The sequence below is a fragment of the Anguilla anguilla genome, chromosome 5 (genome assembly GCF_013347855.1).
Source record: "Anguilla anguilla isolate fAngAng1 chromosome 5, fAngAng1.pri, whole genome shotgun sequence".
Classification (NCBI taxonomy): Eukaryota; Metazoa; Chordata; class Actinopteri; order Anguilliformes; family Anguillidae; genus Anguilla; species Anguilla anguilla.
In genome coordinates, this window is record NC_049205.1 from 33524165 (window position 1) to 33552094 (window position 27930).

Sequence of the window (27930 nt, forward strand, 5' to 3'; positions counted from 1 at the left end):
CGCTGTCTTGCTTTTTAAATGGTGTGGTCGCACAGTGTATACATAACGTCTTTCTAAGACCCTCTGAAACGGGTTTTGAATGCCAGCTACCTTTATGATAGGTTCGCCGTCACTTGTCACCTAGCCAATATTAAAAAATGGTTTTAGGTCAGAATGGTCTCACGGCATACTTGTTATCCTGGCTAGCTAGCTAGCTAGCTAACTATTAAATTGTATTCAAAACAGCGGTTACTATAAACACAATTGTCCACAAACATACGGATGAAAATGCGTAACACCTATTCTACTGTCCAAATAAGGGACGTTTCCGATTTTTAAAGCTAGCAACAGTAACTAGAAATGTGATTCGACGTTGCCATCAATTGTGAAATTGGACATTGAAAACGGGAGGGGATGTAACAACAATTCAAATGCGAAAGTTGCTGTTTAAACTGCTTTAGAATTCTGGATTTTGTAGCACATTGATTTTAGAACTGTTAAAAGGTCAAGGTGTCCCTTTACTGAGAAATAATGCCCACCCTTGGACCAATTAGAATCGAGTATTCAGCCAAGCCATTGTATAATGAAATTGGATCTCCTTATTGCGGCCTCGGCACTAAATTGCGCACGGCCTGTCAAGCTTTTTTTTTGTTCTTTTTTTTGCACTCAGACACTAGTGGCTCCGTTTATAAACAAACATGATATTATGTTAATCACGTTGTCATATTGTTTATTACTAATGCAATACAAGTTTGATTTAGCGCCGTCGGCACAGGTTGCTGATGTAGGCTACTTTTTAATTTGCCAGTAGGCTACGTCTCATAATGACAAATGCCGGTTCAGTCGGTTCGCATAAAATCAAACCGGTTTAAGCTTGTACACCGGACTGGACCGGCAAAACCGGAAACCGACCCAACCCTATTAGTGACGTCATCACCCTGTGCCAAGAATCTCGGAGTGGTGATGGACAACAGGCTGTCTCTCTCCAAGAACATTGCAGCGGTAAGCCAGGCATGCAGATTCTTCCTGTACAACATCCAGAGAATCCGCCCCTTTCTCACCACCTACTCAACACAGCTCCTGGTCCAAGCAATGGTACTATCCCGCTTGGACTACTGCAACTCTCTTCTGGCTGGCCTACTGGCATCTGCCATCAGACCCCTGCAACTCATCCAGAATGCTGCAGCTCGTCTGGTCTTCAACCTTCCCAGACACTCCCACGTCACCCACCTGCTCACTACCCTCCACTGGCTGCCCGTTACGACTCGCATCAAATTCAAAACATTGGTCCTAGCATACCAGGCAGTCAAGCGATCAGCCCCAGCATACCTCCACAAGATCTTCAAACCCTACAAGCCAGCCAGACCCCTCCGTTCTGCTACCTCAGGACGCCTGGCCCCTCCCCCTTTTTGCACTTGCACTTCCCGGTCATGTCTCCTGTCTGTCTTGTCCCCACGATGGTGGAATGACCTTCCCATGGAAGTCAGAACAGCTGAGACCCTGACCACCATCAAACGACGACTGAAGACTCACCTCTTCAAGCTACACCTCTCCCCATCCCTCCCTACCTCCCTGTAGTCTCTAATTGACTATGTAATCTTAGGGTTGTAGCTAGGTAAGCTGTTTATCTTAGTTGACTTAGTTGAGTAGGCACTAGTGCACTAACTATTGCTTGTTTTATTTGCATAGACTGCTTTGTTGCTGTTTTTTGTCGTGTTACTCAGTTTAACTTGGACCCTGTTGGTTAATCTATGTGGTCGTTCCCTGTACTTGGAACTGTACTTCCCTCTAGGGTTTTCAACACGCTTGTTCCTGGTTTTGGTTATACACTTTGTTGCTCTGGATAAGAGCATCTGCCAAATGCCTGTAATGTAATGTAGAAAGGTACAATCGCTTATCACTGTGGCAGTACCCCTTGAAGGTACAGAACTGCACCTTTACCTGAAAAAAAGGTACCTCTAAAGGTACTAGTGACAAGCGATTGTACCTTTCTAGGTACTGAATGGTACCTTTCTTCTGGTGTAGCTGTAGCTGTAGAGTGTAGCTGTAACCCTAACCCTAATCCTAGCTGTAGCCCTTACCCTAACCTGAGCTGTAAGCCTAATCCTAACTCGAGCTGTAACCCTAACCCTAGCTATAACCCTAACCCTAACCGTAAACTTAACTCTAGCTGTAACCCTAACTGTAACCCTAACACTAACCATAAACCTAACCCTAGATGTAACCCTAACCCTATCTGTAACCCTAACCCTAGCTGTAACCCAAACCCTAGCTGTAATCCTAATGCTAGCTGTAACCCTAACCCTAATGGTAGCTGTAAACCAAACCCTAACCCTAGCTGTAAGCCTAAACTTAACACTAGCTGTAAACCTAACCCTAACCCTAGCTGTAACCGTAACCCTAACCCTAGCTGTAACTGTAACCCTAATCCTAGCTGTAACCATAACCCTAACCCTAACCCTAGCTGTAGCCCTAACACTAACCATAGCTCTAACCCTAACCGTAACCCTAACCCTAGCTGTAACCCATCGCTGTACCCTGGATCTGTAGAAACACCCGTTGGTCAAATTGATCAAGCCATGAATTGTCTATGTGTTTGTTAAATGAGTTTTTCACTGCTGCCAAACCAAGTTCCGTGTCGATGTTTGCGTATAGGCTGTTGATATCTATTGTAAACAGAAAAGCGTATTCTGGGATGGACGTATGTTGTAATTTATTGATGAAATCATACGTATCCTGTATGTAACTGGGGTGTGTATGTGAGATGGGATTTAAGTAGTGGTCAATATATGTTGCTATATTATAAGTTTCACTATCGCAGTCAGAAACAATAGGTCGTCCCATGGGGATCTCATGTGGGACTGTCCAAGTACTGGGATCCTTATGGATTTTTGGGAGTAGATAAAACTGACGTGGTCTTGGAGTGGGTGGACCCACCAGAAAATTTCTTTGTTTAGATGTAATGCGGCGGGATATATATAGATCTTGTAAAATATACTGTACCTAATTTTATTATTAATGTCATACATGTAACGTGATTACATGACACAGTACAGTCACGGATGGAAATTCATTTCGGATGGAAATTAAACTCCGTAAACATTTGATAATATATTTTAAAACATAACGGCAGACAGTCAGCCAGCCTTGAGTTCGTTCTGCAACCGTTCATTCAGGTTGATGGGATTTTCCGCACCGGGCTGTCAATCACATTTTAAAATCACAGAACCGCTGAACTCTATGGTTTTGGCTCCAAATCGACAACATGGCAGCGCCCGCCATTGAGCTTCAAAACGTGTTTTAGAGACCCACGGAGAGTCAATGGGTGACGTCACAGTAGCTTTGTCCATATTTCTTACAGTCTCTGCTGTAGCCCCTACTGTAGCTTAGTCCTCTGCAGTAATCAGGAAGTGACGCAAACTGTACCTCATTGGTCCACAACAAATATTAACATATATAACAGTGCTCAAATGACACAATAAATCATGAAATCGGCCCATGGACAGTCATAAGACGAATAAAATACACATATTGGCCCTCATTTATCAATCTAACGTAGAAACCAGCGCAGATCTGAGCGCAGAAATCATCTTATGACAGGGTTCACGTGTGATTCATGAAACGTTTGTATCTCGCCAATCACTGCGTAAGAATGATCAGGCATTGATAAATGTGGCGCCTTAAAACAATCGTCATTTAAATATCATGCCCCTATATATTCTCGGTTTAGAAGCGTAATACGGCCAAGAAGATAAATTTCTCCGATCTAGAAATACAATCTGAACCAATTAGTTCTATTTGGTAGCCTGAAAAGTGGCATAGAAGGAAGTCCGAAAAATTCAGTGTGGAAGGAGATCACTGCTGCGGTCAACAGCGTTGCCGTGGACAATCGAACTCCAGCTGAGGTTGGAATACTTAATGTATACATCCGTGATATGTATAGCCTATATATATATTAACCGTAAAACTAGTTTCACTGAAAGTTTTGAGCTTTCCCCCACCCCTCCTCTCTCTCACTCTTCAATGGCTGCTTATTTACATTCGGTAATGTTTTATTTATATATATCGTAATTCTTTACATTTAGGTGAAGAAAAAATGATCAGACCTCAAACTCACCACCAAAAAGTGTGTTGCAGCGCCCAGCTGACTGGAGGAGGCCAGCTGGATTCCAGTCTTGCACTGACGCAGGCTGAAGAGCGAGTGTCCGCGCTTATCGGGTCTGCTTCCATTTTGGGCATAACAGGTGGCGGAGGAGACACAGACGAGACAGACAGACACACACAGACCTGTGTCCGAGCCCGGCTACTAGTATTTAAATAATTACACGGTAGCAGGATTAATTTATTTCTTCATTTTAATGTTTTATTGATGTTATAAACATTTGTTTTGTTCGTTTCATTTTCGTTTTACGGGCGCGTAGAGGTCTTCTAACAGAGCCAGATCTGCCATTGCCGAGATTTTTTGTCAAAGCTCTCGTTTAAATAGGTGACTGAATAAGCATCTAACCTAATTGCTTGTAATTATGTCACCAGTAGCGTAGCATAGCCTAACAAGTAGGCTATCTCAAAATGAAAGAAAAATTAATCTCATAGCCTACACCAAGAAACTGTTAACCCCGTTAATTGCAAACAATTTGAAAATACCCATTTATGTTTGGGATATGACACAGTCGATGTAGGCCTTTACAAAATAGAATATTTTGCCATAGGCTACATATTTTTAAGTGATGAATATGTGGCTGCATATGCTTAGATGCCAGTCAGAATATGGTCTAATAACAATTCTCCGACTCAGCCAGATTTACTATGCTGCACCGCAAGTCCACACTGACATGAAAACTTGCGTACACTAGTTGAGCCTTGACCTGAGATTTGATTGTAGCCTCCGCTCACGTCCAAATTGATAAATGCCGAGCTTTGTGTGGAAATGACCGTACACCCATTTTCTGTCGTAGGTTCATTTAATAAATGAGGGCCATTGTGATTATTTGTTCTTGTGAGAAAAAATTATTGACTTTGTATTTTGACCGCATTTGTACCGTAGACTTACGGTGCATGTCCACTGCAGCGCCGGAAGCAGAGCGATTTGACGCTTCCCATTCATTTCCTATGGGACAACCGTCAATCGCACCCACAATGCATTCTGGTAGCGGGGCGCTGAAGCGACGGGTAGCAGCGCAACGAAAAAGTTGAGCAGAGCTCAACTTTATGCAAATGAATCCGTCGAGCGCGTTCCATTGAGCCAATCAGGTGAAGGCTGTGTTCCTGTTTCTTCAGCCGGCTAGCCAAAATCTTGCTCGTTAAAAAAAGTTCAGCGCATATTGAGGATGGAGGAAAAACTGATAATTTCTGTAGCTGCATTCCCGGTGTTATACGAGGTAGAGAGCAGAATTACTAGCTTCTTGTTGCGGTCCATGGCGGGTTTGTAATATATTGGGATGTTATCTGGATTTAAAATCGGCGGTAAATTATCCGGTTTGATATACGATAGATAGCTAGCTTGTTAACTTGGCACTAACTCCGCTAGCCCTAACCCAAAAACTTAATTTTAAAAAATTAAGTCAGTTATATTTGGAGAGTAATGTTAATTTTATTCTGGTTATTCCACTCCTTTGCAAGCTTATTAGACAAAGTATATTGTGATGCTCCTATATTTATATACGTTGCATGAACGGGAACACATTTTCAGCAGGACTTCATAGCAGCAGGGGGTTTTTTTTTTGACACGCCCCCAAGCAGCCAGGCGATGTGAAGCGACGCGACGACACGTGATGTTTGACGCTGCAGTGGACATGCACCGTGACATGGAAACGCCTATACTGGAGCCAACCGCAGTGGCGCTAGTGAGCAACGTCTCTCAACAAGACCAGGAAGTGAGCTTCAGAAACAAAGTCTGGTTTTGGCCGCTTGGTTAATGTTAGCGAGCCACCATTTTGTGTTTCGGGCTCAGAGATCGCTAGTATGTTAGTAGCCTAGCAGCTAAAACTAATAGCCGTTTAGCATTAATGATAACGGTGCTGACGGTCGGTGCGGCAGTTCCGTATCTTGTAGCGAACACGTGTTAAATGTTTTAAGATTGGTAATCATTTTTTCCGACTACAGTAATGCTAGCTAGTAGCCATGTAATAGCTATTGTGTATGATAGATTATTACCTTGTGCAGTTGTGTTGCTACCGTGAAGCTAATTTACCTAGCTTCCTCTTGCAATGTCTCTGGTTAGCTAGGCTTAAGTTAATGTCAAGCTAAATACACTCCAATAAAAAAAGAGTACACATTTAATGAGATTAATATATGTTTATTAATTAACATACACATACATACAGTCTGTGTTGGTGTATATGAGTTTAATGCAGTTATAAGAAATTAAATGTATAAATGTTCATTGTTTTCCGGCTTTGTTATGCAAGGCTGGAGTTTTTTTTTTTTTTTTTGCTATGGTGAGAACTGTCCCTTGGATCTGGATTTTGCCTTCATCCTGTTACTGCCCAACCCTGCTGGAGCCGCTGCAGATATCAGGCTGACGAGCCATTGTCAAAAGCATATCTAGAGAGGGAGGAGAGCGTTGGTTGCATTACTAACACTTGAATTTGGTAGGATAAGCATTTTATTTTTTTTCTTTCTTCAACTGCCCTGGATTTTTCCAGCACCTGGACTAAATTGAACTGAGTGAGATCTAATTAATGTACATTGTAACAAAGAGTTATGTGAATGTAACTTTCTTTTTTTTTTTGTTTATCTTTATTGGTTACTTTTCTGAAATTGGGTTTAAGAACTAAAGGAGTAATATAGAACATTGGTTAACAGGACAAAAATAAAAGTAAAAATACTAATACTATACCACCCTGTGAATAGAATAGTAGACATTTATTAGGAATTTAGGATAGCTTACTTTACCAGTAGCAAGTGTCAAGTCCTGTAGCCAACTGTTACGAAGGGAAACCCATATGACTGTTATCAATAACGGTTGATGTGCTTAAGGTATGGGATAATTTTATGGCATTGTACGTAAAGTATCTGTTTTTGTTACTTATATTCTTACAAATATTAGTTTAAACGGAAAGGACAATATATTTTCTTACCTTTCAAATTCAGTCTCTGTGGGTTATTTCGCTGTTGTCACGGCACTGCATTCTCCTCTCCTCCTGAGTTGAGTCTGGTCTTCTGATATCTGGTCCATATGTGAGTTGAGTTCTATTATAAATATTCTTTAGCAACAGTGTCACCTTTGTACGCTGTGTTACAGAAGGCCCTTACGCAACAACTCCGACTGGGAAAGTGCCAGGGTTTTTGATAAATTAAATATGTTGGTGTGTGTCTGTTGTGATGCCTCGCACTTTCCCCGCTCTACCAATTTAATTGTTCCAGCCAATATTCAAGGATTTGTGAGGCCGTTGTTGGCGTCCAATGGATGTTATCCCTGGGATCAACGTGGAACAGTAGTTTGTCCAGCTCCAGCAGAGGGTTACCATGGTGTTCAATATATGTATTCAGAGTTGTCAGGTTTGTTTGTGTTGGAATGAAAGGTGATCTGAAAATTGAATGATAGATGTATACCAGCTTGCATTGGGGAAACCTGCTGCCGCCATTCTCCACATAAACTGTAATTGTTTGATCGCTGTTTTGTAGGGTTGCTGGTCATCTATTCCCACTGAAAGTATGATCTTCTGTATGTGTGGGTTTGGTGGTAATTTCTGACAATTTTTTCCTATATATAGGAAATTGGCCCCTGGGAAACTGTCAATTTGTATTGATGAATCTGTGTAATGGGGGATTCTACTGATGTCGGAGTCTCCGATAATCAAGATGGGTTTTGTCACCGTGAGACTCCAATCTTTTTTCTGTCTGTGTTTGGATGACGATGTGGTTTCAACAGGAGTTGAGGTTGGTTCGCCTCCTCCTGTGACAGGCTATCATCTAATGTAATGGTGAAGTCAGAGAAGTTATCCTTGGTGTGAGTAGTGGGAATGTTGTTAAAATGGGAGGGCTCAGATTGGGTTTGCAGTTTTGGGGAATTCCCCTTTGCATCTCCCTTCATCATATGCCCATCAGTATCTTTTACAAGTGGGGAACCTTTTTCCCTTGTACCTGTAAATTGAGAATGGGGCAGAATATCAGTATCATTGTATTGACTGACGTTTGAAATAATTGTCCTGGGTGGTGAATGAGATTGTGTGTGTGTTGGAACATGTATTTGGCTGTCCATTCTGTGGTGTATCTGTATTATTGTAAGCATGGCAGGCTGTATAAGTGTTTCTTCAGTGAGATGTTGGCAGTGGAATGGTAGTGGTAGTGTTGGAAATATATTGTGAAGTTGTGATACCTACTGCTGGAGTTGAAGGCCCGGATCCTTCTGGCCCTTGAGTAGAACAATGTGCTTGTGAAGTTGGGTCCAAGACTGTAGGTGGGGCCCCAGGGAGCTGCTCTGCTCTTAAAAAAGGTGAAGAGACAACCGTAGAAACATGCATAACATTTTGTTCCTTACTAGTTGGAATTTCTGTGGCCCCTATCTGTTGTTGAATGGGTAAGGACAACCTCCCTTCAGATGGTAACTCAGGAAAATGCTCTGATCCCAGAGAAGGTACAGACAAAACGGCCTAAACATTTGTGATTTTCTGTTCCTTTATGGCTGGACTACTTGAGGTCCCTATCTGCTGTGGGGTAAGTGGAGGTAAAACCTCAATAGATGGGGCCTCAGAAAGCTGTTCTGTTTGCAACAAGCTCATCACTGTGTGTGTAGTAATATTGATGAATTTATATTTATATCTCTTATGTGCCCAACCTAGTGCAACTTGCAATGATATGTGATTGAAGATGAATTGTGTTCGTATCAGTGACTGTATTACCGCATTATAATGTGCTTGTAAAATTAACATGTTATTATCCATCCCTTGTTTTGCATTTTCTATGACCTTCTGTTTGGTTTCTCTCGTAGGTGAGGACGGTTTGATAAAATCAGTAAGTTTCTTCACCTGTCTCATCATTCCTATGGGAAATGTTTGTGTTGAAATGGCCTTGTCTACTATATTCTTATGGTGTAGGGACTGAAACAGTTTGAAATAATGTTTAGCTGTGTGTTTGTCAAAATCATCTGCATGTGTCTGGGTGTGTGATGTTCCTGTATACGGTTGGTCAGGGGTAGGCCTTGGCCTTGTTCTGCCAGCATGAACTCTGTTTGTATTGGAAGCTCTGTTTGAAGGCGCAGTCCTAGGCCACAAGGCTGGAGTGCGTTGTGTGACGGGGGTAGGTAGTAGGCCAGAACTAGGTCTTGGCATTGTATTACTGGTGTGAATAATGTGTTGTGTGTGGGGGGTAGATAGTAGGCCCGAGCTGGGCCTTGTCCTTGTGTTAGCAATGTAGGTAGCATTTGTGTTTGGGGCTCTGGTCCAGGGCTTGGCCCTGGGCTCAAGAGTTGGAATCGGTTGTGTAACGGGGGTATCTTGCTCTATGTTCCCTATCATTGTGGATAAAACAGAGTATCTGTTGCTTAAAGCCGGCATATTCAATCTGGTCAACGAAATTTATAGCAGCCAAACAATTTATAGCTGCCCAGAGTGGGCTCTTACCATTCTAGTAGTTTCATGTTGAGACCTCTGGTCTTCTCCCGCTGTAGATCTGGTGCTGTGGAGGCTGTCGTGTTCTCCCACCTAGGTCTCTCTCAAGCCAGGTAGAGGTTAGAATTTGTTCTTTTTTCTTTTGTTTATCCAGTTCTGCAGACACCATTTTGATTTGGTGCCTCCATTTTGTTTTTGTAGGTGTTGAGCCCCCTGTTAACCAGTTTAAAATACCTTTATTTTTATCAATGGGCTTTTCTTCTTTAAAACCACTCAAAATAAAAGGCAAAAAACAAACACCCAGTGAAATCCACAATTAGAATTTCTGTTCAGTTTCTCCCTAACGTTTCGCACATCAGTGCTTCCTCAGAGGGAATGGAAACCAAACAGATTGTAAAACTCAAAAGCTTTATATACCCCCTAGAGGCGTGATGGGGCATTCAACTATTGGTCCTTGTCTTTACCCATCATGTTTTGAGCCCCTCTTCTTCTATACTGTTTAACGGTATTTATTTTAATCCTAAAAGAAAAAATAAAGAAAAAAAGTGTAGTGTATGAATGACATGTGTACTGTGTTTATTATTTTTAAGGTGGAAGTTTGTCTTTATGTTGAAAGTGGTGGATTAGCACTCTAGGTGTGATGGAGGAGTTGGAAGGCCGCCCTCTGGCACTGGCTGGTTAGGCTAAAAGTTTGGGGAAGACCCTCTAATGCCATTGGTGGCAGCCGAGAAGTCTTGTGCACTGGCCAATGGAAAATGGAAAGCCCTTTCTTTCCCCAGTCGTTCAATAAACAATCGGTCTCCAAGGCCTTCTTGTGCAGGTCTGAACCCTGCATGGCAGAAAAGTGGCCTACAGAGGGTAGTGTTTTGTTACCTTCTAGGCCAGTTTGTGAAGGCCCAGACCCCTGTAGTGTCAGGAGGAAAAATTGTAACCCTAACCCTAGCTGTAAACCAAACCAAAGTCTTGACCTAGTGTCCAAATGGTACTGCAGGCAATATCCTGGTCATGGTTTATGAATTGAATAAAATAATTAAGGGTATAACTACAACAATTATAGGACAGTGTATATATTAGATATCTATATTATGTTTTGTATTTCTATAATTACTTGCATGGCTGTTGAATAATATGAACACTCACCTGGTTTTGTGATATGATATTAATATTGATTTTTAATAGAGACAATAAGTATTCTTGTAAGTTTTCTCTTCTTCCCATGATCATCCGGCCTGGTAGAGTATCTGAATAAAATAATAGAGTTTAACATGGAGGAATTCCACCCAGACTCTTGTTTTAACCTTAACCCAACTACTGGCTCCAGCCTCAACTTAACCTATGGGCCCCCCGCCCCCCTTACCAAGTACTTACTTCCCCTTAAATTTTTCTCTCTTCGCCCCCCTTCCCCTTGTTTGTTTGTGGGTTTTGTTTTTTGCTTCCTTCTGGGGGGGTTATCATTAATATAAAGAGGGACTTTTTGAACTGTACCTGTGTCTGCTCTGCACATTGTGGTGTAGGGCCTGTTTTCCCCTGACTTGGCTCTGACCCTGGCCCCAACCTTAACCCCAGCCCTAACCCTAGCTCCAACCCTAACCCTAACCCTAACCCTAGCCTCAACCCTAACCCTAACTCCTGGCCTGGCCATATGGCAGACAAAGCGTTGCCGGTTCGATCCCCGCCTGGGACATGCCAAAGTGTTCCCGCCCCCCCTCCCTCAAATACATGATCTTTCCTGTGGTGTTATTATCAAACATAAAGAGGGATTTCTTTTGACCTGTGCCTGCTTGACACTTCGGTGTTGAGCTTATTGTCCCCTAGCCTAAACCTAACACTAGCCGTAGCCGTAATGCTAGCCATAATCCTAACCCCAGCTATAACCCTAACCCTAGATGTAAACCTAACCCTAACCCTAGCTGTAACACTAACCCGAACCTTTGCTGTAACCCTAACCCTAGATGTAAACCTAACCCTAACCCTAGCTGTAACCCAAACCCCTGCTGAAACCCTAACGGTAGCTGTAAACCTAACCCTAACCCTACCTGTTACCCTAACCCTAGCTGTAATCCTAAACCTAACCCTAACCGTAACAGTAACCCTAACCATAACCCTATCTGTAACCCTAACCCTAGCTGTAACACTAACCCGAACCTTTGCTGTAACCCTAGCCCTAGTTGTAAACCTAACCCTAGCCGTAACACTAACCTTAACCCTAGCCGTAACCCTAACGCTAGCGGTAACCCTAACCCTAACCCTAACCCTTGCCATAATCCTTACCCAAACCTTATCCCAAGCCAAAACCCTAACCCTAGCTGTAACCCTAACCCTAACTGCAAACGTATCAGATCCCCAACCGCAGCAAGTCAGCAACCCCCCAGTCAACCTCCCAACCCCACAAAATAGCTCGCCAACAAACAAAAAAACAAACAACACAGCCAAATTCGGAACACAGTACACCTTCCACAGCCAGGCCTGAGCCCCCTCTCCACCCTGCCAAGCCATCTTCACCACCACCCATACACTGCAAAGACAACCTTCTAAACCCCATCACTTTTCGACCCAGGACCATTAGGGACCAGCCAGCCCCCGGTCCAGACTCTGTTAAAGGGTCTGCAACATCAGCCTCCTCTCAGGGCCCTCCAGGGACTGGGGGGAAGCCTGGGGCAAGAACACCTGCCCCCACCTCTCCAGGACGGAACCTCCCAGGCAGTCATGAGGGGAGGCCTGTGAGTGCACATGGACGTGAGTAGCCAGGACATAGTAAATCAAAAACTCAACAAAATATGTAAAGACATTGCAAACAGCAACATAGGATCATAAATCACACACAAATAATAAAATGCATCATGACACACTCACTTACAATTTCAACACTCAACACCCGTAGAATCAAAGACCCGGTCAAACGACATACAGTCTTCTCCATCCTATCACAGGTCCCCTCAGACGTCATCCTGCTCCAGGAATGCGGCATTCCGTTCTGCGAGTTGGATGGCGTCCTGGTGGGAGAATGGAGAATGGGAGACTCTCTCTGGTCTGGCTCTAACATCGCCAGAGCTGATGGGGTCGGCACGTTGGCACAAAAAATCCCTTTGTGCGTTTAACAGCAAGCAACATTGTGGAGAGTGGGCGAATCCTTGTTACCGATTTCGAGGTCGGGGGTTCCCCACTCAGGGTCATCAACGTGTACGGCCCCACCAGCGTGGCCGAGAGGGTCTCCCTTTTCACAAAACTTTCACCACTATTGCATTATTCAATGCCAGTTGTCGTGGGGGGGGAGGGATTCCAACTGTGCTCCTTCAGATGAGGACCGCAGCAGACCCAGACGGGATCGCTCCAGCAACCTGCTGCGGTCCCTCATAGAGGATTTCTCCCTCCGCGACGCCGGGGGCGCCTCTCCCCACCAACACACGTGGGTGAGTTCCTCTGGTAGCTCCTCTTCCAGAATTGATTTGTTTCTGCTCTCCCCAGGCCTGGGGGTGCCCACTTATTCCATCCAGGCAGTGCACTTCTCAGACCACCACATGGTGACCGTGTCCCTGGCCTGGAAGAAATCTATCACCGTGGGTAAGGGGCTCTGGCGAATGAACACCAGCCATCTCCGAGACCCCCAGGTGCGATTCTCCTTCTCGAGACGTTACCTGGAGTGGGTGAGTCTAAAACACCTCTTTGACTCCCTGGTGGAGTGGTGGGAGATGGTGAAGGAGCGAGTGCGAGGCTACTTCCGGGCAGTCGGGCAGAGGAAGGCGAAAGAGAGTAGGGCAGTTTTTGTACATCACAATGCTGCCCTCCAGAGACTGAGCCTCCTCCGGTCCCGAGGCCTGGATGTTAGCAGTGAAATCACACAGACTCGGCAGAGCCTCACCACCCTCTACCAGGAGGAGCACGAAAAATTCACTTTCCGCTCCAAGCTCCAGGGCCTCGAGGAGGATGAGAAGTGCACACGGTTTTTCTTCCGCAGGGCGCGGTCTAAGACTAATAACATCTTGTCTCTTTATAACAACAGAGGTGTGGTGGTGTCTGATGAGGCGGAGGTCCGGGAGGTGGCCAGGGAATTCTACGGGGGCCTTTATAGTGAGTGGCCCTCTGACAGGGCTCTCATGGACACCTTCCTGGGCCGCCTTGACAGACGTCTGGGTGATGAGCAGATGGAGTCGGAGTTGAGCACCGAGGAGCTCACCCGGGCTGTGCTCTCCCTCAACCAGCACAAAGCTCCGGGTCCTGACGGAATCCCAGCCGAGTTCTACCAAACTTACTGGGATCTCCTGAAGGAGGACGTGGCGGAAGTCTTTAGAGCGGTGTACAGGGAGGGGCGGTTGGGGGCTTCACTGAGACAGAGCTCAGTAGCTCTTGTCCCGAAGAAGGGGGACCTGAAGGATCTCCGCAACTGGCGGCCGATCAACCTCCTCTCAGTTGACTATAAGATCATGGCGAAGGCGCTGATGAGGAGGTTCCAAGGCCTGATAATATCGGTGATCGGACCGGACCAGACCTGCAGCGTGCAGGGGAGGTCCATTAATGACAACCTGCTCCTTGTGAGGGATTTAATCATCCACTCCGGGGAGCGGCGGTCCCCCTTGTGCCTTCTCAGTTTCGACTAAGAGAAAACATTTGACCGGGTGAGTCATGTGTGCTTGGAGAGAGTGCTGGAGAGAATGAACTTTCCTGGCCCCCTCCGGCGCTGGACGAAGATCTGCCTGACTGACATGACGGGCAGAGTGGTTGTCAACCGGCAGCCCTCTGACCCGTTTGCCATCAGGTCTGGCGTCAGGCAGGGGTGCCCTCTAGCATCTCTCCTGTACGTCATCTACCTGGAACCGTTTCTCCAGGCCATCAGGGCCAGCCCCGGAGTGGCGGGTTACCCGCTGCCGGGGGCTGGGGGAGAGCGGCTAAAGGTGATGGCGTACATGGACGACATTACCATCGTCGCCACAGATAGTCGCTCCATCGCTTGTGCCACCAAGGTGTTGGACGACTTCTGTGCGGCCACTGGCGCTCTGGTCAACAGGGACAAGAGTGAACTGTTTCTGTCTCCTTATTATAGTGAGCCGCTAACTGTTTCCTTCCCTGTGCGCAGAAATAACATCAAGCTCTTGGGGGTGACCTTCCAGGCTGACGGAGGAGGGCGAACGAGCCGGGAGGGAGCCCTACGCCACGTCCAAAACAAAGCCCGGAGCTGGAGTGCGCAGCCCCTGACCATGGCGGGTAAGATCCTTCTCCTGAAGGCAATTGTCCTGCCCATTCTTCTCTATGTGGGGAGGGTGTTTCCCCCAGACAAAGCCACCAGCAAGCAAATCGCTAGGTTGGCCTTTTGCTTTGTCTGAGGGAGCAATATGGAAAAATTGAGTAGAGCCACCCTCCTCAAAGAGGAGAGGAATAGGGGGCGGGGGGTCCTGGACATCGTTAAAATCATTATGGTGCAGGGTCAGGCCCCCCTGGTCCAGAATGCTGAGAAGGAGGGAAAGGCCTCTGGTGCCTTTGGCAGGTACTACGCCACCCCCTTCCTAAGGGCAATGGGCCTGGGTGTGCTGGACCTTACCGTACCGTACAGCTGGGACCCCCCCTATGTCTATCAGGCCCTGAAGGACTTCGCTTTCGGGATGGGATTGCCCAGGGCTGGCCTGACCTTGTGGAGCTATAAAATCATTATGGCTCATTTAAGATCCAATGAAATAGCCACACTTCCAAGGTCAGGGCCAGCCCGGGACTCGCAAGTCATCTGGGCAAATGTGACACACAAGTGTCTTACTAACAAGCAGAAAGACATCGCCTGGATGACAGCTCACAGGTGTCTCCCCACAAGAGTTTTCTTGTACCGCAGGCACTTAGCCCTGACTGAGCGCTGCCCCCACGGTTGCACGGACTCAGAACACATTCACCATCTGTTCTGGGAGTGCACCGTGGCCAGGCGGATCTGGGGCCTTGTTGTTTCCTCTGTCTCCCTAAACAGGTTGCTGCCGATGTCCTCCCTGACGGCTGAGAGAGTCCTCTACAGTCCCAGAGAGGGACTTAAGACCAAGGAGCTCCAGCGTCAGTGGGGGATCATCAATACCATCAAGCAGGTCCTGTAGGAGACTAGGAACATCAAGGTCTACCAAAAAACAGCAGTAGACCTGGTCACTCTTCAGATTCAGAACCTCCTCCAGGATGGCGTTCTGGTGGACTATCGGAAAAACAAAGGCCTGGCGAGAGAGAAATGAGGGGTGGACCACTGGAAAGAACTAATCATATAGTCCACCCCCCTAGGAGGGGCACCCGCTCTTCACCCCATGCCCGAGTGCACGTATTGCTGTTGCTTTTAAAAATGCAAAAATTTTCTTAAAATAATTATTGTCTTTGTGATTGTTTTTTTGGACAGCATGTGTTCTTAGATTTGTAGATTGTTTTTTTTTTTCCTTTGACTGTTTTCTTATTTTGTAAATTTTGTAGACTGGGTTTCTTTTCTTGTGTAGTTGTTGATGTTGTGATTTTGTGATTTTGGTGAATGTCTGTTTAAATGTGCCTTTGTTCCTTTTTGCCTTTTAAAAGGAGTTGAGTTTTAAATGTAAATTGTTTAAAACCAATAAAGATACACATAACTGTAAACCTAACCCTAGCTGTAACCCTAACCCTAAACCTAGCTGAAATCCTAACCCTAACCCTAACCCTAGCTGTAACCATAACTCTAACCCTAGCTGTAAACCTAACCCTAACCCTAGCTATAACCCTTACCCTAACCCTAACTGTAACCCTAACCCTAGCTGTAGCAACCACCTAGAACTCCATAGCAACTGCCTAGAACTCCATAGCAACCACCTAGCAACCACCTAGAACACCTTAGCAACTGCCTAGAACTCCATAGCAACCACCTAGAACACCCTAACAACCACATACAGTGAGTAAAACACTGAGATATCAAGTTTTGATAAAGAGTTAATTTAGCTCCATATATATATATATATGTCGCAAATTAACTCCTTGCCGTGATGTTATAGCACATATACAATAATGTGTCTCAGCTCATACTACAGACACTGTTCACTCTGTTCTGCACAAAGTCGACTTTGCATTGGCGACAACCACAATTTCTGCAGGAATTGTCTAGTTCTAGTTATTATTCTTTACTCTTCTGCTTTCATTATTTCTTGTTCTTTTTCAGAGAATATATCAATCCTAAACTACTGGTCACTGATATGCCACGTACATATCTGAAGTGAAGTGCCATACATAAAGGAAAGGATTGTCAGAACACTGACTAAGCAAAGGTCTAGTGCTTGTTTTTAATCTCATCTCATTTTATAAACTCCTTTATTTTCGGTAAAAGCGGTGACTCAGCCTGGTTACTCATGACTTGCTATAATATACCTGACTAATTTAACTTGAAATCAGCACTGCGTCCCCTTTTCAGATAGAAAATTGAGTACAAGTGAAAGTATGAATAAGCCTGATGATTTGTGATCTCTTATGAAATTAACAAAAGGAAAGAATACTTCTTAGTGTCACAACCCATAACACACCTGCATTATAATAACCAGGTGTATGCTAGTGGACGAAACACGAAACCACCTCAACAATGACCACAACCTGAAAGAAGACCCAGTTAAGCACAAAGTGATATATAAAAGGCAAGAAGCCATTTATTATACAGCAAAGCAAGGAGTTAGATCTATTTGTCCTAAAGGAGTTCTAAGCATATACGTATACAGGTCCAGAAAGGGTTGCAGGATCTCATCGAGCAGGTAGATGTAACTCGTGCAATATAGTCCTATTGTCTAAAAGTCCATCCTCCAGTTCCTTATAGATGTTTTGAGTTAGAAACTGGGGTAATCGCTGGCTATCCTTACAATTTGCACTCTTATCTAAACAAACTTTCTATAACTGAAAATTAAAAATACGGCTACTATTAACAACTTAACATGTTACGGAAAAGTTTGAAAACAAAGATTGTGATGATGGTGGTCAAATGAGCAGATTGCAAACAACAGGCACTGGGATGTAACACTTAGCAAAACAGCAAAGATTATATGCCATTGTAATGTTGATGCCTGAAATAAGGCTTGTAATGCATTTAATTTAATGGAAGTGTTACTTCACATGATAATTTTCTCAACTGACCTTGTGTTTGTGAGAAATGAGACAAAGCTTTGCATGTAATAATGAGTCAGAGTAAAGGAAACATTGAATTATTCAAGGCCTATCATACATGTAATATGTAACATGCACTGTTGCTTGCTACTGGGGATTTTCACAGCTAGTTTCTCAGCTTGCAAGATGTTTCTGCCAAATACAGTTTTCCAATGATCTCAAAAACACAAAACCTTCCCAAGATTAAAAATATCATCCTGTAATATTGTTCTTTGGATATACGAAAAGCACTCTTTAAAAAAACATGCATTTATAAAGCGCATGTATGTACCCATAACACTGCAACATGAAATTATCAACAACACACTGGGAGGCAGTGTGGTATGATGGTTAACTAAATTACATCCCAAATGTTGCTGGTTTGATTCCAGGCAGGGCACTGCTATGGTACTCTTAAACAATTAAGCAGGGACTTAACTTAAATTGCTTCAGTATATTAAGCAGGAACTTAACTTAAATTGCCTCAGTATATATCCAGCAGTATAAATGAATACTACTGTAATGTGATCATAACATGAGTTATTTGCAGCCTGTTCTTTCTGACATTATCCACATATGCATCATCAGCCTGACTATGGGGAAATAGCCATAGTCATGCAAGCCAGATGCATGCAGGCCCACAAGGGCTTGGAGTCCAGGGACATGATATTACATGAGTGCATGTGGCACAGAAATACTGGATGATTCAATGATTCACTTATGGTACAATCATAATAAAATATTTATTTGTACAGTAACTTTGAAGCAGTACAGCACAAAATCCTTCACAAAATACATGAAGTGGAAAAACAAAGGCAACTGAAAAACAGTGTTTCAATCAGTGAGGAGATCCAAATGAGATATTTTTTAAATAATATTTTTGTTTTGAGAATGTGAAGTTATTGCATTGTAAGGGATGTAATACAGCCTGCAAACTGAATGTGCAGTTTTCTATTTATGTAAATTGCATAATAGAAGACATTTAATGTTAGAGAGCTGTGTATTGCACACGTCATCCTAATTTCTTTACTTCTGTACAGCCTTTTATGCATTACATCCTGAAAGCTTAGACCACAACACAATCTTTGTACAGTTAATGGAATAGTGATGCCATCTCTAGGGTGTTTGTAAACCAAGGGCTTAATCTGTCATAACATAGTATCATTTGTTAGTGGAAGAATGGCAGCACAAGCCTGAAAATGCATGGAACTATCATATGCTATCTTTGAATCATCGATTTGAACATATGAGATTATATGAGGCAGTGTTTGACAAGGTAACTCAATCCATTACAGAGTTGGTGAAGCCTCTTTCTCTGATAACAGTGTCAGTCCTCCAGGTCCTTCATGAGCCACTCCAGCATTTGGTTGAGATGACAACCCCACTTTCTGCCATCTTCCAGCAGCAGATGGGATGTGAGTTCAGCCGGGGCAGCCAAGCCTGGCGTGTCAGCTTGTGTGGGAGCACGGACTGTTATCACTGGAAGGGAGCAGAGTTCAGGGCCAAATTCCATCAACCAGACGCTACGCCTTCTGGTGGGCATCATTCTCTAAGCTGATTAATGATTACAGTTCCTGCTGAAAACTAGTGTGGGCTATGGAACACAGTACGGTCCATCTGATTTTTCATTGGCATACCAAGTCAAGATATATTTTACTCATCTCTTCAGTTGAAGCCAATTGTTTCGATTTAAGCATGATCATATGCGACCCAACACAAGCTTGAGATACATGCCTCGCACTCGACCACTTCACAGGAGAGGTGATAAAAAAAGGCTAAAAAATCACTGGTCAAAACTGAGTTGATACCAGAATTGCATTCCTGAAGATCAAATCTACCATTCACCTAAATTTCTAAATTCAAATTGTTGTGCAAATATGTGCAATTTTGTTAAATATGTTAAATATTGTGACTGGCCCTCCAGAGTTTGGCAGACATAAGAAATATCTTTGACTCATTGTAAATGACTCCCAAACAAATGTTCAAATATGTTCATCATTGATATGGTTTTAAAGATGGAGATCATATTATATCGGTCTTTGTAATATAACGTAATACTGGTGTTATAAAATATTCTTAATTATTGACAGAAACAGCCGTTCTTTCTTTTTTGATTGTCCGAAATGAGTCTTTTTTTCTTCTTCTATGGTAGCCTCTGTTCATTGGATTTCCACATGTTGGTTACCTTTTTGTTTATTTCTCAATTACAGTATTGTTGTTTATTGCTATCATTATGCCGTTATATATTCAGAGGTTGTTGTTTTTAATTTTGCAAAGAGCATTACCTAGGAGAATAGTCCGAATGTTTCAATTACGCCTACTCCGTAGTAGGCATATAATTTACGCCCAGGTGTAGAGCTACGCCCAGTTGGTGCAATAGGTGTCTGGCCTTGTGCACATTCTATGTCTGACATAACCATAACACCAGGCGTACCTTCAGCTGGTGCAACCGGCCCCAGGATTTCCTCATCCTATTTTGCGATGGGAATTCCTCTGGTCTGGATGAAGGCCACAATAAGTGCAGTCCTCCAATGCAATGGATAGACCGAAGACTGCTTTTAGGTGTGAACGTGTGGGATTAAAACCCTGCAATTTAAGATGAGGTTACATGAAATAAATGCTAATTGGCTGAAGCATGAAGGCATTTAGGATGAGGAATCTGAGGATGTCATAAAATGGACCCCGAGCATGTTTCATCAATATGAATTATAGAGTTGTGTAATCAAAAGCAGCAAAGCCCTGCTACACACATCCATGTTTTATATATTTTTATAGACTCAGTGGAAGCCAGAATAGCAGACTTTTGTGGGTGGGGAGGATGATGTGGTGGCTCTGACAGGACTTTTAAGATTTTGAAATGAAACAGTTTATTCTCTGACGGGCATTGGCAAAACTTTCATTTCTCAATTCACTGACACAGTGCCGATCAATGAGGAGAGAAAAGAAATGCATTTAAGAAAAGACCATAAAGCCATCTTCTCAGAAAAAAATTGTCCCAGATGTCATAGCACTGCAGTGCAACAAATGCCTGAACAAATGTTTTCAATTTTGTAGCATTACTGGATTTTTTTCCTCTGCATCATATCTGACTTTACACAATTCGGGAACAAAAGTAAACTTCTCAAAAGATATCACAGAGTGCAGACAGACTTTACTTTAGCAGTAAGAAGGATAAATCATTGTTATTACACCATCAAATGGATATATCTGAGAAGATTATGCTCAATTTAATTACATCACAGGCATTTAAGCAGACATTCTTATCCAGAGCGACTTACGCACTTTTTACAAAGCTTTTTTTAAATTTATTTTATTTTATATTGTATCCATTTATACAGCTGGATGTATACTGAAGCAATGCCGGTTAAGTACCTTGCTTACCAAGGGTACAACGGCAGTGTCCTACCTGGGAATCGAATCTATAACCTTTTGGTTACAAGCCCAGTTCCTTACCCACTGTGCTACACTGCCGCCTAAATAAACAAACACACATGCAAAATTGTGCTGCTATGATGATGTTCCTATGAAAATGACTAATAATAATGAATAATAACTTTTCTTATTACCCTAATTACCCTCTAATCATGGTATGTGAAAATAATTTTTGCATGTTCTGGTTGTGTCACAAAGTACTACAGTAGTAGAATAGGCAAGAAGTGCAATTATGAATAACTATTAATAGGTTATACATAAAACATATGAAGACACAATTTAAGATTTGTGTTATAAAAGTACATTTGCACAATTTCAGTTGTTACTTATAAACATAATTAACGTCTACATCCAAAATTATGATTTGGAATGCTCCTAGTCGGGTTCAATCTCAGTAGGGAGGTGGACATGCATTTCTGTTTCGATTCTTTTCTGTTAAGTTTCTTTCAAAGGTCCCACTCAAATTGAATTTCATATTTGTTTCATAGAAAAATAAGAATTAGAAATGAAACCTTTTGATCAAAGTTGTATAAATGAATGTATTAATTAAATGCATGCCTCTAAAAAATTGATTATACATACCAAGTCATATCCAAGTCTTGAGACATTCAAGACATCTGCAGACACTGTGATGTCTAAAGGAATATAAATATCAAATTCTTTCTTGAGATGTCTTCAGACATCTTGAGATAGTGGAGATGGCTGGGTATGTATTACTTTTTTAACATTTTTTAATTTAAAAAACTAGATGGAAAGTGGTCATTTATATTATATAAATTATACTATATTATATAAAATATACATACTGTATTTCAAGATTTATTTGAAAATTATATACGTGCATTATATTTCTTCATTTAATTTGTACAAATGAACAATTGTGAGTTTTATTAGCATTGGAAATTTTACTGGGATTGTTTATAATATTATAATTAGCTTGGCACTGAATGCACATTCAAAGCAGAAATTTGATAATTCACTTAAACTATGGTAGCCACCATCAGAATTCAGTTTTGAGTACACAATTGGGACTGATACAAAACATAGTGTAGTATACAAATTACAATTTATAAAAATAAAATTACCATGACTTTTGGAAAACCAGGCATCTTCATCTAGCTAAAATCCCATCCATTTACATAGTAAAGACAGGAAAATTTTACAGAACCAATCAAATTCCAGTTATTACCGAATTTTTCCCAGTTACCTATAGAGTGAATACTGTTTTGAAAATACTACTGTATATGGTTAAGAAAAAAATTTTTTTAGCCTGGCAGTGCTGGCTAGAAGATTATTTTTACAGGTCTATTGCTCCTTTCACTTGATTTATTTACACATTATTGAAAGAAAAAATAAAATTAAGTACTTAATTTCAGTACTTTTTTTCAGCAATGAACCCACCCATGATCGACAGTACTTTCTGTACTGGCAGTAGTCAGACACTATATCACTTTTCTGCAGAATGCCCCCCAACTTAATCATTCTATCAAAAAAAGTACTTTGTCTGCTCCCACATTGCACCGTACATGCACTGTTGACATTCAGCATGTACTCACTGACATTTGAAAATCTGGAATCTGCTCATTCTTCTGGCTGTCTTGCTATACATTCTGCACTGTCTGTTTACACAGTTGTATAAATTAAATGTCTGCACATGCCAGTGGAGCCCGAGTTTTTATTTACTCTATTTTATTAAACAATTGCTAACACAGCACGTTGTCCTCAGAGAAGCAGAATGGAAAAAAGCCAGATTAACAAAACATTAATAAACAAGGGTTTTGTCCTTTGTGTCATCATAGGAAACAGCATGAATTTCAATGCCTTTGTTTCCCTTTCCCATCCGACAAGGATCGGCGGTTTGAACATTGCCGGAAAACAAATCTGTGGCTAATGAACATGTTACCCAATATTTTTCTGTGACAACAGGAAATAATAGTGCACAGGAAGCATGGTTCAAAGACAGTTCCACAAGACTTAAAGAGTGGATAACAGTGAAGGGTAATAACATAAATGTTCAAAGCATGCATTAGAGGACTCCTGAGTAGCTCTGAAGGTAAAGGCCCGCACCGCATCAATGGGCTGCCTATAGATCAGGCAGTTCTGGAAACTCCTGTGTATGATGGTTTTTGTTACAGCCAATCTTTTGCTCAATTAAGGTTGTTGAACATATGTGTTTAAGTTCTTTCATAATTTATTTCATAAACAGATCAACACAATGCCAATTTAGCTCTTTATTATCATTTGCTTTGTCTTTGAATTCTTCATTGTATACAAAATGGTTAGTTTTAGTGGCCATGTGTCTACACTGTTGTTTTGTGATTGTGTCTTTCTTTGATGATTTTGGGTTTTTCTTTGATCCTTGGGTATATAAGGGAAAAATTGTAATTATTTGAGGAGACTTTTCAACACTGCTGTGCACCATTCACCAATAGCCATTCCACTGCACTCACATTTTATATTTGTATATTGCCATTGAATATATTGTACAATAAATTGCCTTCACTTTAACCTGGGATGTCTCTACCACTGCACACCTAGCAGTTTTAACGTCCTAACAAACACAGAACTCAGGATATCTGCACCCCGTAGTCACTCGCCTATACATTAGTGCCACTGCAAGATACACAATTGTATCCTTGTATACTACACAAGCCAGAGGCATGTCCGTGTCTACCAAGATAGATAACGATTTGTGTTGAGCCGCACTACTGGTGGATAGAGGCTATAGCCCCTCATTTCCAGTCTCCATCTATGTATAACTGTGAGCACAGAGAAAAGGTCAAAACATTATTTTGGAGTCAGATAATCGAGATGACATTAAATGAATCACGTTGTAATAGCATCAGGTAAGACTAGATGCATTCCTGCGTCACTCAGATACTTCCACTGTTTGGTATGTCTGAGGGGATTCTTATAAAACTTTTATTCTTTATGGAATGCATTTCTATTTCTTACATAATGTAGCTTGAAGCAGGTAAATAATCCCTTAAAACATGACAAACATCTAATTATGATAAATTAGCAGCTTTCAGAAAATTCTGGGAATGCATTTGTGGTTGTTACCAAAGCCTTTACACACAGGGGTTTGAAAACCGCTGGCCTAGATATTTAGAGTATGAGCCATTTCATTACTAGACCTCATCCCACAAAGATTAGGGTTGTCTTAAGTCACTTGGGGTTCCTCAGGTTACAGCAGCATAAGCACCCCATATTTATCTACTGACCAGGTTACCGAGTGTAAACAGTGAATAATGCTCCTTTCCTCTGACCACCTCTGGCTCTCCTGTAGTACACCATGCCTGTTAATGTGGACTGTTAACTGTCTCCGGTTGTAGGAAGGTATTTTGCACATCAGCTGCAGTGCTACTGGTACAGTTATGGATGATATAAAGCCATGACTCAAGTGCATAACTCAAATGGTGATTCCAACTGGCAGTAAGCCAGTTGCCAATGCAAGAAAAGGATAGCGCCAGATTGGAAGATGGTGTGTGGTGCGTAGCCACTGTTTTTATAGTTTTTATCCATGTATTTTCCCAAGGTCCCTTATGAATGTTTGTCATTTTATGTCCCCCAGTTATTTCCGACTAGTAGAGCATTACCAGTTTTCTCTAACAGATATGGAAATTGAGCCCCAGTTTAATTTTTGCCCAATAGAACATACTGAGTTGGGCTGGAATCCAGTGTCACATATGCAAGGTGTTAATAAGGGGTCAAGACTTACAATGCATACTTCAAGACTGTGACCATGTAAACTGATAAGCAACTGTTCCCGACTGCAGCTGGCCTCATCAACAAGACCCGGGACCCCCACTGACACTGTCTGTTATCCTGATCCCCACGGACACCAAATAGACATATAGTACATGTACTTATTATTATAACACTTTTTCCCTTGCACTATGTTTATACTTGCATGTTTATTGTTTATTGTTTGCACTATGTTTATGTTTATTCTATTTTATTTTATGTTTATTGTTATGCATCATCAAACCAAAGCAAATTCCTTGTACGTGAAAACCTACTTGGCAATAAATATGTTTCTGATTCTGATTCTGATTAAAATTTTTCCTTTCCTTTGAACTCACCAAAGCCAACAAATGCTCAAATGTAATTAAATGCATTCCAATCTAGTTGATTGGGCCACAGCCTTTAATATTGTAGCGGCGGCTGGCGGGTTAATTAGCTAGCCTCTGAATTTTTCATAGTTATGTGTTTGGCAGGTTTGCATTTGGGTATCAGCGTAGGGTATAAAATGAGCAGACAGCCTAAGCGACTGGCAGGTCAAGGGTCCTGTGCTGGTCTGCAGTTTTATGCTACATTTCTGGCAAATATATGAGCAAAATGGCTTGATTTGCCTGGTAGGACGGAGTGTAGCACAGTGGGTAAGGAACTGGGCTTGTAACCGAAAGGTCGCAGGTTCGATTCCCGGGTAGGACACTGCCGTTGTACCCTTGAGCAAGGTACTTAACCGAAATTGCTTCAGTATATATCCAGCTGTATAAATGGATACAATGTAAAAATGCTATGTAAAAGTTGTGTAAGTTGCTCTGGATAAGAGCGTCTGCTAAATGCCTGTAATGGTCTGTCCCTTGCTGAAATCACTACAATATGAACAAGAAAACTTAAAAGCATTTACAGGAAACTCACACTGATACATACTGCAGGAGACTTAGTATTTTTATTCAAGATGCCTGAAATGAAACACATTTGTGAAGCCCTGGCTAAAGGCTGTGGATCTCACTTACAATGATCTGGCACAAACGGGCACACGTACACGTACACACAGGCACATGCATACGCACACCTCAAATGGACGGCTTGATTATTATGTATACAATGTTTCTGATCAGCCAACTGAAAAACTAATTTCATTTTCTCATTAGATGTCTCTGCCTAAGGCACCCTCACATCAATGTTTATTACACTGAAAACAGAAAATTAAAATCATTAGTTGTAATGCAGGAGAAAATCCTGTTCAGAGTCACTGCAGTGAATCAAGGAGTCAGATAGAGAAATCAACAGCGATGCCAATAATAGAAAGACCATCTTACTTTTATTGCTGCCATGAATTTATTGCATTTGTGACCTTTTCATCCCCAGGGATCATTGCCATACAGTCTTATATCACATTTAAAACATGGCATGATGTATTGATTGAACATTTTAGAAATGCAATTCCATTTGTTGTACAGGGAACAATGCACTGGCCCTATGGCATGGTTTGGCCTGCACACTATTTTACTTTTTTTAGTGGTTTACACAAGTGCATTAAACGTAACGTAACGTAAACGTAAGCCAACCACAACTAGAGCAAGAGATAGGCCCTTGCAATCAAATCAATGCCATTGTTAAGATGTGTGCCAGTATATTCTTATATAATTTGGCTTTGACAACACGGTATTGTACGTTCATGGTTTGGCCTGAGGAAATAACAATCCTTGTGGTATGGCTTTACAGTAAATCTAGTTCTGTGTGCTGATACATTGTACAACTGATATGCTTACATTGTGGAACTCTTCACACATATTGATTGAGCATAGACTCAAAGTAAGAAAGGTACATTCACTATGCAATGGTAATGAGACTGTAGAATAAGTAATAAACAGCCCATCTGGACCCATTATTTACCTTCAGTGCAAAGAGAATAGTTTTAAAGTCATCTTTTTCTCACAGTTATTCAGAAAACGATAACCGCATTGCAATGTATTATTTGTCAATTACACAACATTCCACTGGAAGTCAGCATTTTGATAGTTATTTTTAAGTGTCTCAAACTTGAAACATCTCAGCCTTCACTTGAGTATAATCAAACCTTTAATTGGATCTGATTATGACCCATTGTCGTCATGTGTTCTGTGAAATCCTGACAGTAGGGTAACTACTAAGATTATTTATCTCTGAGCGAGGAGAATTATTAATCATGGTATGATGTTTGTTAATTATTTGATTATTGGTAAACATTTTTAATTATATATATTTAAAATGGTGATAGAACCAGTAAATTATGGTTGTTTATTTTACAGATGGATTGAAATATGATTTTGTTAAAGCGGCAGGAAAATGTGAATGGATGTCTCTCAGACATTATTCCATAAATCTTTTAATCTCTCAACTCAGCTATGTGTTAAAACCCCATTAAAGGTGGCACATTGTTCAAAAATAGTGGACAAGTTTGTGCAACTGAGCCAGTGAACTGCCTTTAAACAATAATGCTGCTTGTCGTAGCTCAAGAACACTTGCTCATAGGAAAATATCTGTAGGAAATACTCACCTTGGCCCTGATGGCATGACAGAACTATAGAAAAAATGTATATAGACCAACAGGTGACAGTTGGTGGAAAAGCATTGCCAAATGGATGATGCACAGATACAAGGGAGATAATTCCAGCAAACATAAGACACACAATTCAGATATACCTTTATAAACACATTACAGGGGGTAAACTCACCATCTGGATGATTTAAAAATTTAATTAGCCAAGGGGAATACTTAAAAAAAAAATGTTCCAGAACTTCTCACACTTCTATACAGCAATCAGGACAGGTCATGTCTTGCCATTTCAAAAATTCACCAGGACATCTTAAGACGGACTCTAGCTCACAAAGGCAATTATCAGGAGGTCAGCGCCCACGCACATACTGTACAAACCAGGACACTTCAATTCCAGAGCTGTACTTGAATCCTATATTAAAATGGTCAGGATGTCTTATGATAAGGTAAAATGATGTGTGAATCAAGTTCAACTAGAAGGTAAGCTTGGTATAATTAGAATCTCAAGTGGGAATTTCAGTTCAGATTTATTCATAACATAATCAGTGCAAACGGGAATTCATAAAATTTAAAATGTACTTCCTGCTCATTTCTAAAGCA

General features: G+C 41.9%; 1 long non-coding RNA gene across 1 annotated transcript; it reads right to left on the reverse strand.

The window, feature by feature from the left end:
• Window positions 1-6842: 6842 nt before the first annotated feature.
• LOC118228052 lies at window positions 6843-10586 on the reverse strand. Its single transcript, XR_004765398.1, has 4 exons — window positions 9543-10586; window positions 8304-8406; window positions 7059-8064; window positions 6843-6902 (listed from the first exon to the last, which is right to left on the reverse strand). It is a non-coding gene; the product is annotated as an uncharacterized LOC118228052 (long non-coding RNA).
• Between the last annotated feature and the right edge of the window lie 17344 nt (window positions 10587-27930).